The sequence below is a fragment of the Coffea eugenioides genome, chromosome 4 (genome assembly GCF_003713205.1).
Source record: "Coffea eugenioides isolate CCC68of chromosome 4, Ceug_1.0, whole genome shotgun sequence".
NCBI classification, from domain to species: domain Eukaryota; kingdom Viridiplantae; phylum Streptophyta; class Magnoliopsida; order Gentianales; family Rubiaceae; genus Coffea; species Coffea eugenioides.
This window is the reverse complement of record NC_040038.1, coordinates 22170671-22186059: the sequence shown is the minus strand read 5'-3', so window position 1 is coordinate 22186059 and position 15389 is coordinate 22170671.

The window sequence follows — 15389 nt, the reverse complement described above, 5'->3', positions numbered from 1 at the left end:
CACTAGTTTGGGAGCTTAGGAAGCTTGGAAGCTAAACTTTGCAAGGAGTGGTGGAGGATATCCTTTGTAAGCTTGTTATTGAGGTATATTGGCTGTCCCTTATCTTTGGTTCTTTTATTTTTGGCTTAAGTTGCTATACAACTCATGTTTTGATTAAATTGGTAGCTATACAAGTAGTTGTGATGATTTTGGGTGCATTAGTAAGGTAGGGTTTTGTATTGTTCAGCCCTATTTCTTATTGGGTGGATGGTATATGATGTACATAAGTTTGTATATGAGGTGGTAGTGATGGTTTTAAGCTAGAAATGTGAATTATACCTTGAATGTAGCAAAATTCCAGAAGTGAAAATCCTTAGTGCCCTGTTCTGCCCGGTTTTAGTTCACCATGAGGGAGGCCAAATTAGGCTTAGCAAAAAACATGAAAGTTGTATATAATGATGTTTTATAGTTTTCTACAAAATTTCAGCTCAATCGGAGCAATGTAACCTGTGAAAAGACCAAAATACCCCTGACTGCCATAGGTAGAGCTTTGTGGCCAGTTTTGACATTTCACCAATCTGATCGCATCTTTTCACCCTGATCCATACTGAATTAGCTTTTGGTCAAAACACAGAAGTTGTAGTGGTCTGTCTTAGCTTTCTAACACCCCTGAAAACGCCTTAATCGGACTTCGGTAGCCTGAGTTATTGTCGTTTATACATAGTGCGGTTAACTAGCCCGAATGTGAGATTCTGGTTCTGTAATTTGAAATTTTGACCTGGATACACTATGAACTGGACTGAGTGGTCTTCATCAAAGTTGTAGGCCTTTGCCTTAGCTTCGAAACGGTATAAATTTCACCCCAATCTGATAAGTGTAACTTCAGGTGTGCCCGTTACACTAAGTGATGGCAAATCTGTCTTTTGTTTCTTGACTCAAACTTCATTTCCACACATGTTCCTAGCTTGATTTTGTACTTGTATGAATTTGAGCCTATGGAATGGCTATTGAAATGAGATGATTTTCTGTGTGACTTTGGGATTGATTGAGGAAAAGAATGAAGCCATATATGGCTGAAAAATAGGTAAACACAAAGGGCGTGCTGCCCAACTTTACGCTCGACGACTATGTAGACCTACTTGCGACTCGAGTAAGGCTTGAGAGCGAATACCACGTGAACTATCTAGGATATTTGCGTCTTCTGTTATCGAGGTATATAAGTTAGAATTTGGCCGAACTAGTACCCTTGGAAAAATGAAATTTTTGACTAATAGATATACGTTTTCTTTGTCACTTCGACTCAAATGGAGATTTTAAAGTTTTACGAGTGAGCATAAGTTTTACAAATATTTTACTTATGTCCTCTTTTCACCACCAAAACCATATTTATACCTTGTACTAGTACGTATTCGAATTTTCTTTGAATCACTTACATCTTTGATGGTTGAAGCATAATGTGTTCTTTTGATTATATTAGGGTTCCTTGGTGATTGATGGTGTTATCTGGAAGGATATTTTGGACGTTATTTTGCGTAAATAGGTGAGTGTTCCTTGTTTGTTATATTTTCATTGACTATGTGGTATGTTCTTGATTATATGACTTGTTATGAACGAATGATAACATGTTAAATGTTTTCTAGGCGAGTGTGTACTTCATCGCACTCGACCTAAATGAATGTAAAATTTTCAATGATTAAATAATTAAATGCTAGTTGCGCATGAATGTAAGCCGTTTGGCTGAACTGGACCCTTGCCTTTCGTTGCCGGTCGACTCGAGCCAGAAGCAGACTCGGTCGGGCGATTTGGTGACCCTAGGTGAACGTTTGGTATACTCGAGTATTACCTTGTAGTCTGGTGGAACTTGGCCAACGTCCAGGAGGGGGTGAAATGAAATGAATGAACGAATGTCAATGTAAATGAAGGGTTTTACTTATCAAAATGCATTTTCAAATGAATGGAGGAATAAGGAAATGAAAGGAGAATGAATGAATGAATGAATGGCTCCATGTGAGCACGTATCCTTTTAATGAATGTTATTATTGCTTTATATTGTCATGTTTCTGGAATTACTTGCTATCTATGGTTAATGTATTGAACTCATTGTTTGTTTATGTGTCTGGAACCTCACTGGGCTTTTAACTCATTCCGTTAGTTTTGTTTCCTTACAGGGGATGCGAGCAAGGGTGAGAGACTTGTGTAGAATAGCATAGCCTAGTCCTTTTGAAGTTATCTTTTGCAATTGTACTCGCTCTAGTGCTTGGTTAGGGTTGGAAGTATTGGGAACCTAAAGCTTTTGTACATTTGGGATTGTATTACTATTGAGATAGAAATGAATTTAAGTAAGCGTTTTAAGTTTGGGAATTGGTTTTGTTTTACTTTTCCTCGAGATTTTGTCTTATTTTATCCGAATAGAGTGATCGAGTCCTGGCGAAAGCTGGGCAGGCGGTCCGCCGAACCCTTTGGTTCGTCTTAGGGGAAGGTGGGGCTGTCACAATAATTAACCCTTAAATCCACTCAAAAGCAAGTTAAATGACAAGGGATGGTTCTAGACTTTGTGTGTGAGAACCCCAAAAATATATATAAGCCTATGCATATTTCATTTGCATTCTTAATGCTTAAATAAATTTTAGCATTAAATCTAATTGTTTTTAAATAAGTGCGTAGAAATAAATTTTATGTGCATTATAGATTTTTAATAAACTTTATTATTATTTGATCTTAAATAAGTGTGCAAAAATAATTTATTATAGATTACAAATAATTCAATTGTGCAAAACATTTGATTATTTGAATTTTTGCCAAGCGAAATTAATAATTCTCGACGTTGAGTGTGCCATTGTTTTTATTTAATTCCTTGAGTTCAATAAGTTAATTTTAAGTATTAATAACGATAGGTGTTAAGGCGAAATTAGAATCAAGGGGAGTCGTTTTAAGTCAAAGCTCTTAATAATTATTTTAGGACGCTGAATTTCGATAACTTAATTTTGCGAGACTAGGACACTAGTAGGCTATTGAATTTCATTTAAGGTAAAATTTTGGAATTAGTTTAGGACGAGGGACCTAAGTGAAAGGTTGCACAAGTTGCTAAAAGACTAAAACAGCCTTCCTCCATTTCAAATCTACCATGCAGCCATGGAAATTACAAACAACTCCAAATCCTGCCGGTTTCACTTCCAATTTCATTCCAGCATTCCTATTGGATATGGCCGACCAACTCCACTCAAAGCCTCACCTTATATACCTTACATTACCACACACCACTATATCATTCACACTACACCACAATATCACAACTTCAATTTACTTTCTGCCGTGAGAGTGAGAGAGCAGCTACATAGGAATTAACGACGGGAGAGAGAGTGAGCCGAGCTTCCTGTTTCTTTTCTTTTCTGTCCGTAAACCAGAGAGGGAAGAGAGGGACTTGTGATTCGGTCTGTCTTCCATCTGTGAGCTGGTGCAGAGCTTGAGACCATAGTTCCTTCATCCAGCCGCAAGCCAGAGCAAGGGAGAGAGGAAGAGAGAACTAGCGGTCTGCATTTTTTTTGGACAGCCGAGAGAGAGAATTGTTGCAGCTGCTAGCTGTGTGTTTTAGGCTTCAGGCTAAGGTAAATTCTGGACTTAGATAAATTGTTTACGGGTTGATGAAGCTGTCTATACGCATGCATGTGGGTTTGTGAGGTTAGATGAGGAATTGAGACTTAAGAAATCTGGTTTGGAAAGAATTGAAGTTGCCGTAAGCTTTAATCAAAAATGCAGATGTAATCCTGTTTAGTCATAGTAATCTGAGCTTGTTTTGGTGCCTAATCAACTAATCACTAGCTGATTAAATTGTTTAAAGCTTTGCACGTTGACCTTAGACCATCGGATGCTGAATTCAGAAAAATAGAAATCTGATATGCGTAAGAATTAAAGCTGTCGAAAGTTTGAGCTGGAAATTTGATACTTTAATTAGCTAATCTGTAATAATCCGAGCTTAGAAATGTGTTTAAATAACTGAAAACAAGATTTTTAAACCATGCATGAAGCTAATTAGCCGGATTACGCTAGAAGAAAAAAAATGAAACACGACTTGCTTCATGCAAGAACATCCGAGAATGGTTGAACCAAATTCTGGAATTGTGAATGATAGTAGTGCTGTCCGAACTTGATTTAAACCAGAGCTGATAGTAATTCCACTAATTAGTCATGCATGTTGGTTTTGAGTACCTAATACAAGGTTTTAGCTGAAGAAAATCCAGATTTGCGTCTAACTTAGCTGCTGGAAATTTTCTGGAATAGCCGAGAGACTTCATGTTTGTTTGCATTTGTAATTGCTGTCAAATGGAAAATCTTGTTATGAATTGCATATAGATTGTTAGCTTTAAGTATTAAGTGAAGCTTAATGGAAGAAAATCTGAGGAAAAGTTGAATTGTGGATTGAAACCGAGGGAAATTTTCTGCTGCAAAATATTCCAGCTTGGTCGAGAGAAGGAAGTGAGCATTTAATTAGTTTTGTTTTCGAATTTCAATTCAGATTTTCGTATTGGATGTTTAAGATTTGCTTGAGGCTTGCTAATCACCTTTTGCATGTTGAGCTGAGGTAAGAATTGAAGAAAACTAGGAACAAAAGCTATATAAATAAACTGTCAATTGCTGGAAAATTTTATCTTAGCTGATGACAGATTTATGGGGACTTTTTGGTGGAATAATTTATTGGAATTAAGCGTTATTTGCTTTGGTATATGCTGGTATGAATGTCATACTTAAATGTATGATGGTTTGAATAAGAGTCTTATGGTTTTAAAAGAGAAAAAGGAGTTTTTCACAAGTGAAAAATGAGTTTCCAGATTTTCGGATTTCTCTAACCAGTCTCAGTAAAATGCTTATATCTTGGTGTAGGAAAATCCGATTGAGGTGCCGTCAGTTGCATTTGAAACTAGAGTCATGGGCCTTTGTTTTGTAGAAATTTCATATTTTTCCTCCATGTGTACTGCTGTCCGTGATTCCTCAAAGTAGGCTGTCCTGTTTGAATGTCCTGTTTCCTCAGGAAACTGAATTCTTGACTTGGATCGAATATTTGGCCTATTTGTGATTTGAATCTCTGAAAAGTGTCTTCTGGGATGTGATAGTATTAAAAATCTATTCTACAACAGTATAATTTTCATAATTGTTTGATTTGTGGAACATGAACTAAAGCAATTTTTGAAGGAAAATATTTTCCAGCATGACCAAACTGGTTGGGACTTTTGGTGAGTTTATTTGCTGGATTTGTGTATTATTTACTTTAGCTTGGTTTGGACAGATTATAATCTATATGTATAGTGATTCTAGCAAGTAAAAGTGGAAAGTTTAATGGATATTTTAGATTCTTGGAATCACTTGGATCTCAAGTTGGTTGTAGTTTTTGTTCTTGTTTTGAATGAATTGGTATTTGAAAGGGTGTATTGGTTGTCAAGAGCTAATGATTGATGAAGCTCTTGACCATTGGAGTATTTTTCCAATAATTTAATTTTTGGTGAAGTTGTTCAAGAGGTTGGTTGAAGTGTATTTGGAAGGTCCATGGGGTATGATTAGGATTGCTTTAGTACCTTGGACTTCCTTTGTTGAATTTTAATTATACTGGATTTGTTGAAATCTAGGGCTAATGATTGACGAAGCCCTAGTGAAATTGATATTTGGTTTGTAATGTTTCTATCTTGGTGACTTGGGAATCCATTGTGCAAATGAGCTGAATTTGTGAAGACCGTTTTGATTATTCTTGATCTTGAATATTTTCAAAATCAAATTTTGTGGAAATATTCTGCCTTAATATCAAGTGATAGAATTGAGTTTAGTATATTATTAAAACTTAGTTATTTGTACTTTTAAAACCTTGCCGACTAGTTAATTCCTTTATTTTGCTTAAGCTAGTTTATTATCTTTAGGGAGTAATCGTATTTAACCTTCTAAATTTTAAGCTTTCCTAAAACTATCCTTGACTAGACGTTTTAAAGGAAATTTGTTAAAAACATTAGATTTGAATAATTTCAAATAAAAGACAAAGAAAACTTGTTTGAATTAATTTGGTTCTAGTTTGCCCTCTAGAAGGGAAATACCTTTAAAGAAACCATACGAGATATTTTATTTCTTTACTAGCCTTAATTCCAAGGGAATGATTGATTTGTTTCGAGAAATTAAATTAGTTTTATACAGGATAACCTTTTATATACAAAACAAGAACTTGTTTAGTAAAACTTATAGTTTTAAAACTTGGATTTCTAGGGTGTAGCGAGGACGTGGACTTCGATTCCCTGCTTGACTTTTGAGCTTCACTTTTGGTGAGTGTCCCTGCCTGTTTTATGACTATTTGGTTAAAGTGCTTTATCGACTCGTTGTGTGATAATTGCCAAAAATGATTGCTGATCCATCGAAGTGAGCAGTGTGAACTTTATCACACTTGCCTTTCGAGTGGTGACTTGCTTGAAGTGTTTTTCGTGAATATCTTGCTTGCGTTTGCTAAGTGCTAAATTACTAGGCAGGGGAGTGTACCACACCATAAGGGTGGGAGGGTCTCTTATCCTGTCCTGGTAATCAAGTGCTGGACGTAAAGTCGTTGGGTGAATCCCTCGATCAGTCTATAACAATCAAGTGCTGGACGTAAAGTCGTTGGGTGAATCCCTCGACCAGTCTATAAATATAAGTGTTGGACGTAATGTCGTTGGGTGAATCCCTCGACCAGTCTAAGGTATACTTGAATATTATTGCTTCCCTATTTATTTACTTCAGTCGAATCAATACGTGTTAATTGTTTCGAGTGATTGCATGATTTTGGGGCACCACTGAGCTTTAGCTCACCCCACGTTTATTTTTTTTCCTTGACAGGTCTTGAGGTTTGAGAAATCTGAGCTGCTTATATCTTCTTAAGAATGTATCTACTTCGTTTTGTGACTTGTAATGTATTTGAATTAAACGATATAGTTTTGTTTTGGGATTGAAGCTGGAGATGTGTAAACCCTGATTATAATATTTGGCTTGTATGTGTATATATACTCGGGCTGTATGAAATTTCATGTTTTGGAAACTGTAAGACCTTACTTCTAGAATGTAACGTGTGAGGTGTTTAGGAGTCGCCGATTGGCTAACTTCGGTTGCTGTTATCTTTGAAGTTAATGTGTTTTAGTATTCAAGCCGCTTAAAAGTTGGCATGATCGGATGGCGGATTGTGTTTTGGTTTAAGTTATACGTGGATATTTGGTCGGTTTGCTTGCGTGAGTCCTGGCGAGAGCTAGGCAGGCGACCCGCCAACCCTCTGGTTCGCCTTAGGGGGAAGTGGGGTCGTCACAGGTGGTATCAGAGCTCTTATCGAGCTCAAACCGGGAAAAGGTTCTCGGACTGTGGGGATTGGCTTGTTAAGTGTGAAACAAAAGTCTATAGTTGAGGATATTAGATATGTATGTTGGGTAGGAATCTCAAATGTAGGTAAGTTACTCTTGGGACTGGCCAGCCTGAGATGTAAATTATCCTATTGTCGGATTCTTGTACCCGAATACCAGATATTTCATTCAATGGTGTATTTGCAAATTTGGAAGAATTTAGTATATTGCATTATGATGTGATTAGAGATCAAATCCAGAAAAGTAGAACCGAAAGTATCAAGTTTAGCTTTTGAAAGATAAAAGTGAAGAGCCAATAGTGAGATCTTGAAGATTAGTGCCAATTCTGTACTTAAGATGAATAATTTTACTAGTCATTCAATGGTAAATGGAATATATGCCATCTCTTACCCAAAATAATGGTTTAGACATAGAATTGAGTGAAATAGTAGTTTAGACAGGAACTATGCAGTTGTGATGTGACAGCCCCACCTCCCCCTAAGGCAAACCAAAGGGTTCGGCAGACCACATGCCCAGCTCTCGCCGGGACTCAGTCGTTCACTCACACAAATCAGAAATAGAACCACAAGAAAAAAAAACAAAACGAGGATCCAAAATTTAAAACAAAACTTATATACATAGATATCTCAGAAGGAAGTACAACCGTCAATAAACAGAGGTTCTCAATTCACCATACAACCAGCCCATGCTAAGCACTAGAGCGAGAACCGTTACAAAAGAAAACCAAGAGCTAGACCCTGCTAGTCTATACAGGCTCTCATCCTTGCTCGCCTTCCCCTGTTAAGGAAAACAAACTAAAGGGGTGAGCTATAAGCTCAGTGAGGTTCCGAACACATAAGCAACAAGAAGTTCAATGCATTCATTACACGTTACTAATAATTCAAATACAAAAGAAAGCGATAAACACCTTCATTAAAAGGATACGTGCTCACAAGGAGCCATTCGTTCATTCATTCTCAATTCGTTCCCTTATACCTTCAATCATTTGAAAATGCATTTGTATATAAGTAAAACCCTCATTCGTTCATTCATTCACCAGGCTCCACCAACCTCCACCAACCTACAAGGTAATACTCGAGTATACCAAAACGTTCACCCAGGTCCCTAATCGCCCGACCGAGTCCGTTTCTGGCTCGAGACGACCGGTAACTAGGGGCAGTGGCCAGTTCAGCCAAAAGGCTTACATTCATGCACAAATAACATTTCAATCATTGAATCATTGAAATTTTCACAATCATCTAGGCCGAGTGCGATAAAGTACACACTTGCCTAGAAGACTCGTTTTAACAATCATTGAAAGCATTTAACATATTATCAAACATTCATACCAGCCATATAGTCATGAAACATAACAAACAAGGAACACTCACCTATACAAGCAAAATAACGTCCACTTCTCAATCACCAATGAAACCTAAAAGTAAACAAAGAACACATTACAATCCATCTAGCATGGTTTAGATGAAATCAAGGATTACCCGACTACTCGCGAGTAAACGTATAAAATGACTTTTAAAGTGTCAAAAGAGCATATGGATCCGTGGACGGAAATTACTAGGGTTCATAAACCAACCGCGAAACCAAACTCAAAAAGGTTATGAAATTTTCGGCAGAAAACACTTTAACCAACGACAAATCAAAATCCAATAAGGTAAGCTAAGAAGTATTGTTTCCGGAATCGTTTATGTAGCTCAAAATCAATAGACTCTATGCTTTGATGAAAATCATGAAAAGTGGCAAAACTATCTCCCTTTCAATCTTAAAGCTTCACTTAAAAGTTATTCACTTGTGGCCGAGAGAACCCTAGGTCAACCTCTATATTTTGGTAAACAGTAAGTAAACGTTTGGAATTTCAACCCAAAGAGGTATTAGGTTTTCGAATAGTAAAATGATCATTTTATTTGCCAAGCGGAAATATACAGGTTCAAATAGAAATTTAGCCCTCGGCCACCTTTTGAAAGAGCCGGTAACATTTTCAGTAAATACGTCCAATTCGTCACAAAATACATTCGCCAAATTACTTTAACTTGCTCACATTACAAGAAGATAAACGGACGGCATGTCCTTTGTGTTTACCTATTTTCCAGCCATTAATGGCTTCATTATTTTCCTCAAAACAGTCCCAACATCTCATATAGAATAATCTCATGTCCAAAAGCCATTCACTAGGCTTAAAGTCATGTAAATACAAAAATAAATACAAAAATCAAGTTAGAAACATGTCCGGATAAAAATAGTTTTTGACACCATTTTGCGGTTTTGGCACCATTGGCGCTACGATTATCGGATGAAGGTACAAGACAAACTGTTTCGAAGCTAACAAATAGGGCTAAAATGTTGAAGAAGGCCACTCAGTCCAGTTTGTAGTGAAACTAGGTCAAAATTGACATATATGAAACCAGAAACTCACAAACAGGTTGGCTAACCGCACAATTGTTAAACAGCAATAATTCAGGCTACCGAAGTCCGATTGAAGTGTATCTTATGGTGTTTCGAAGCTAAGACACAACTCTACATTTCTTATGAAGATCTCCATGGCCAAATCCTGCATTTTCATGATCAAAAATGGAAAACTACACAAAAACAGAATTCTGGGCGCGAAACAGGTTTCATGGACAGTCAATGGTATTTCGGTCATTTCACATGCTACAGTGGTAGGATCAAGATGAAATTTTACAGGCTACTATTTTATACCATTGGCTACAACTTTCATGTTTTGGGAAAAATCTAATTCGGTAAGGATCATGGTGAAAAGTCACGGTCAGATTGGGTGAAAAGACAACCCTGTTCGCTGAACTCCTACCTAGACCAGTCTGGGTATTTCCGAATTATCTCAGCATATACAACTCCAATTCCAGTGATTCCAAAGCCATTTGAAAGGTAAGATACAAGGATATGATTCTTAAGAAGACATCAACAACCAAATCGGTAGTATTCCCAGTCAAACTACCCAATTACCAAAGCTGATTATTATTCTCGGATAGAAACAGGGTAGCAAGGGTATTTCGGTCTTTTCACAGGGTACCGAGCTCAGATTGAGCTGAAAATTTACAGGTAACTAGAAAACATAATTCTCTACAACGTTTATGTTTTGTGATAAGGGCAATTCAGCCTCTAACCTGGTCAAACAGAAACGGGCAGAATTGAGGAAATGAAACCTTAACTGGAAATTTTTGCATTCAAGTCAGAAATTTTCCACTAAAACATCTCTTTAGCTATCACAAGTCATTAATTTAACATAATCAAGAACAAAGGAAGGATGGCTAGACATGATACCTTCAAATATCAAGAAAGGTGATGACTTAGGAATTTTTCTTCCAAAACAACTCCACTACAAGCTTTAATCCTCCTTAATAAGTAACTTTGATGGAGTAATCTTCACTTTTAATGGTTAGAAATCAAGATTGGAGCAAGGGATTGAAGTACAAGATGAACGATTTCCTCTCTTTTCTCTCCTCAAAATTTCAGCCAACAAGGTGAAAAATGAAGAAACATTTGGTCAAAATGGATGTTTAGTAAAGTTAAGAAAAGTTAGTCAAAGTCCCCATCCAATGGTTTCATGACACTTGTCCCTCTCATTAATGTCATGCCTAACTTTTTTTGTCTTTCTCACACCTATCCACTTGGTACCTCTAAATATCTCATAACACCCGATAAATTAAACCCAGTATCCAAAACTTAACCTAACTGGCCGAAATTTTCCGAATTTTTCGCACTAGCGGGTCCCACGTCCGATATACGCTTTTAATTTCTCAAAAACTAACCGATACTAGAAAAATCATTTAAAAACTATATTTACTCATAAAATTGATCTAGAAAAATTTCCTGATAAAGAAAATGCAGAAAACGTGCAATTAAGAAAAGTACGGGTCCTCACACTCTCTCCCCCTTAAAGAAATTTCGTCCTCGAAATTTTTACCTTCATTTGCCTCAGACGAGTCCGGAACTGTTTGGGTGCCTAACGCAGAAGCTTTTGCTGGCCCACTAGTTCGGTTCCCTCTTTCATTTGCTTGTTTTGTTTTAGCTCCCTCCAGTTGCGGAATACTACCTCCGCGTGACTGTCTCCTCGGACAGTTGCTAACTTGGTGCTCACCACTCCCACAAATCAAGCACTTCCGCCCTTTCCGCCAATAATCGTTCTCGGTATGATTGGCCTTTCCGCAATAGCCACAAGTCAGGTGAGAAGCCATCTTTTGGCTTTCTTGAGAAATTTCCTCAGGTCCGATTTGGCTTCCTTTAGTAGACCTTTTATCTACCGCCCCTATTGTCCATGGTGGGTAGGACAAAAATTTTGTTTTCTGCGTTTTGGAAGGGACTATCGATTCACTTGGTTCCTCACTCATACTACCAGCTACACCTCTTTTCCGTGTTTGGGAGGCTTTTACTTGTGCCTTTGCATTCTCGATTCGTTGAGCCTTCTCAAGGGCCTCCGTAAATGTATTCACTTGCGCTGCTGCCAACGCCTCTTGGATGTCCAAATTTAGTCCTTGTATAAACCGTCTCACTCTTCTCGGTTCCGTGGCTACTAATTCTGAAGCAAACTTGGATAGTTTGGTGAATTTCGTTTCGTATTCAGCCACACTTAAGGTCCCCTGGCGTAGTCCAATAAATTCGTCCTCCCTCCTTTCTTGAACTAAGGGTGGGAGGTATTTCTCGTTAAATTCTCTTACAAAATTCGCCCATGTCCAGACAGTCTGTTCTCTTTCCCACTTTGTTCTAATTACATTCCACCATGCCCGGGCCGGTCCCTCAAATTGAAACACTGCGAAGTTCACCTGCCTCTGTTCAGTGTAATTCAAAGCTGTGAATATATTCAGCATGGCCTCTAGCCATTGTTCAGCGATGTCCGGATCAGGCCCTCCAGCGAATTTTGGAGGTGCAAACTTTTGAAACCGCTCCAGAGCCTTATCCTCACCCGTCTCAGGGTTCCGGGGTTGATTTACGGGTATTTGACCTTGTTGATCTACTAATCTTGCCAAGATATCCGTCATTTGTTGCATTGCCGTCGCCATTTGGTCTCCAGTTGCAACTCTCGGTCCTTGTTCTTGTTCGGCGGACGTTTCCCTTTCTGCTCTAGGTTCTGGGGTCCGTTTAGTTCCACGTCCCTGACTACGTCTCCCGTCCATATTTTTTCCTTCCCTCTCTTTTTTTTTCCAAAAGTGGTTTAATGAATAAATGCAGTAAGGTGACTCAAAAGTAACCAAAATTAAGGCACCAAATACACAAGTAAACATATATGCACATAGCACTCCACGTATCAAGAAAATAGATGATCAACTACACAAGTACGTATCAAATCAGGCAAATATTCATATGCTCAAATACACCAATTAACGTCATGTAATAAGAATATATGGGTGAATCAAACGAGGAGATGATGTGTCGTCCCAGTCTTAGCTAAGGTAACCCCGTCCGGTCCCTCACGTCACTTACTATTCACACCAGATATCCCTTAACCTCTTGTACTCATTCCAGTCAAACAGAGCCTGTTCATGTTCCCACAATACAAGTCTCAAATACTTAGCACTACCTCAACTCTGGAGTACTTGGGTACGAGAATCCGAAATAAGATAATTCACCTCTCGAGCTGGCCAGTCCCAAGAGTAAACCATCTACAATCGGAATTCCTCCCAGACGTACCTATCTATGGTCCTCAGATTCCACAAGAAAATTTAAGGCCTATAACGTTCACAACTCATAGCTTATGCTCGAACGAGCACTTAATCCTTCATACCTATTCACCACTCAGTCCAGGCTCACTCCGCGCAGAGACCACGCGAAGCAGGCTCTGATACCAACTGTGACAGTTCTCAGGGTCACATCACGGGGTACCTATCAGCTTGCCACCCGCACGCGGGCATCCCCTACGGAGAGTTTCGCTTCGTGACTCTTCACGAACGAGAGGCTCGGGGCTTTTCCAGACGAAGGACGTAAAGTCCCAACTGTCGGCATATGGCTCTGATACCACCTATGACAGTTCTCAGGGTCACATCACGGGGTACCTATCAGCTTGCCACCCGCACGCGGGCATCCCCTACGGAGAGTTTCGCTTCGTGACTCTTCACGAACGAGAGGCTCGGGGCTTTTCCAGACGAAGGACGTAAAGTCCCAACTGTCGGCATATGGCTCTGATACCAATTGTGACAGCCCCACCTCCCCCTAAGGCAAACCAAAGGGTTCGGCAGACCACCTGCCCAGCTCTCGCCGGGACTCAGTCGTTCACTCACACAAATCAGAAATAGAACCACAAGAAAAAAAACAAAACGAGGATCCAAAATTTAAAACAAAACTTATATACATAGATATCTCAGAAGGAAGTACAACCGTCAATAAACAGAGGTTCTCAATTCACCATACAACCAGCCCATGCTAAGCACTAGAGCGAGAACCGTTACAAAAGAAAACCAAGAGCTAGACCCTGCTAGTCTATACAGGCTCTCATCCTTGCTCGCCTTCCCCTGTTAAGGAAAACAAACTAAAGGGGTGAGCTATAAGCTCAGTGAGGTTCCGAACACATAAGCAACAAGAAGTTCAATGCATTCATTACACGTTACTAATAATTCAAATACAAAAGAAAGCGATAAACACCTTCATTAAAAGGATACGTGCTCACAAGGAGCCATTCGTTCATTCATTCTCAATTCGTTCCCTTATACCTTCAATCATTTGAAAATGCATTTGTATATAAGTAAAACCCTCATTCGTTCATTCATTCACCAGGCTCCACCAACCTCCACCAACCTACAAGGTAATACTCGAGTATACCAAAACGTTCACCCAGGTCCCTAATCGCCCGACCGAGTCCGTTTCTGGCTCGAGACGACCGGTAACTAGGGGCAGTGGCCAGTTCAGCCAAAAGGCTTACATTCATGCACAAATAACATTTCAATCATTGAATCATTGAAATTTTCACAATCATCTAGGCCGAGTGCGATAAAGTACACACTTGCCTAGAAGACTCGTTTTAACAATCATTGAAAGCATTTAACATATTATCAAACATTCATACCAGCCATATAGTCATGAAACATAACAAACAAGGAACACTCACCTATACAAGCAAAATAACGTCCACTTCTCAATCACCAATGAAACCTAAAAGTAAACAAAGAACACATTACAATCCATCTAGCATGGTTTAGATGAAATCAAGGATTACCCGACTACTCGCGAGTAAACGTATAAAATGACTTTTAAAGTGTCAAAAGAGCATATGGATCCGTGGACGGAAATTACTAGGGTTCATAAACCAACCGCGAAACCAAACTCAAAAAGGTTATGAAATTTTCGGCAGAAAACACTTTAACCAACGACAAATCAAAATCCAATAAGGTAAGCTAAGAAGTATTGTTTCCGGAATCGTTTATGTAGCTCAAAATCAATAGAATCTATGCTTTGATGAAAATCATGAAAAGTGGCAAAACTATCTCCCTTTCACTCTTAAAGCTTCACTTAAAAGTTATTCACTTGTGGCCGAGAGAACCCTAGGTCAACCTCTATATTTTGGTAAACAATAAGTAAACGTTTGGAATTTCAACCCAAAGAGGTATTAGGTTTTCGAATAGTAAAATGATCATTTTATTTGCCAAGCGGAAATATACAGGTTCAAATAGAAATTTAGCCCTCGGCCACCTTTTGAAAGAGCCGGTAACATTTTCAGTAAATACGTCCAATTCGTCACAAAATACATTCGCCAAATTACTTTAACTTGCTCACATTACAAGAAGATAAACGGACGGCATGTCCTTTGTGTTTACCTATTTTCCAGCCATTAATGGCTTCATTATTTTCCTCAAAACAGTCCCAACATCTCATATAGAATAATCTCATGTCCAAAAGCCATTCACTAGGCTTAAAGTCATGTAAATACAAAAATAAATACAAAAATCAAGTTAGAAACATGTCCGGATAAAAATAGTTTTTGACACCATTTTGCGGTTTTGGCACCATTGGCGCTACGATTATCGGATGAAGGTACAAGACAAACTGTTTCGAAGCTAACAAATAGGGCTAAAATGTTGAAGAAGGCCACTCAGTCCAGTTTGTAGTGAAACTAGG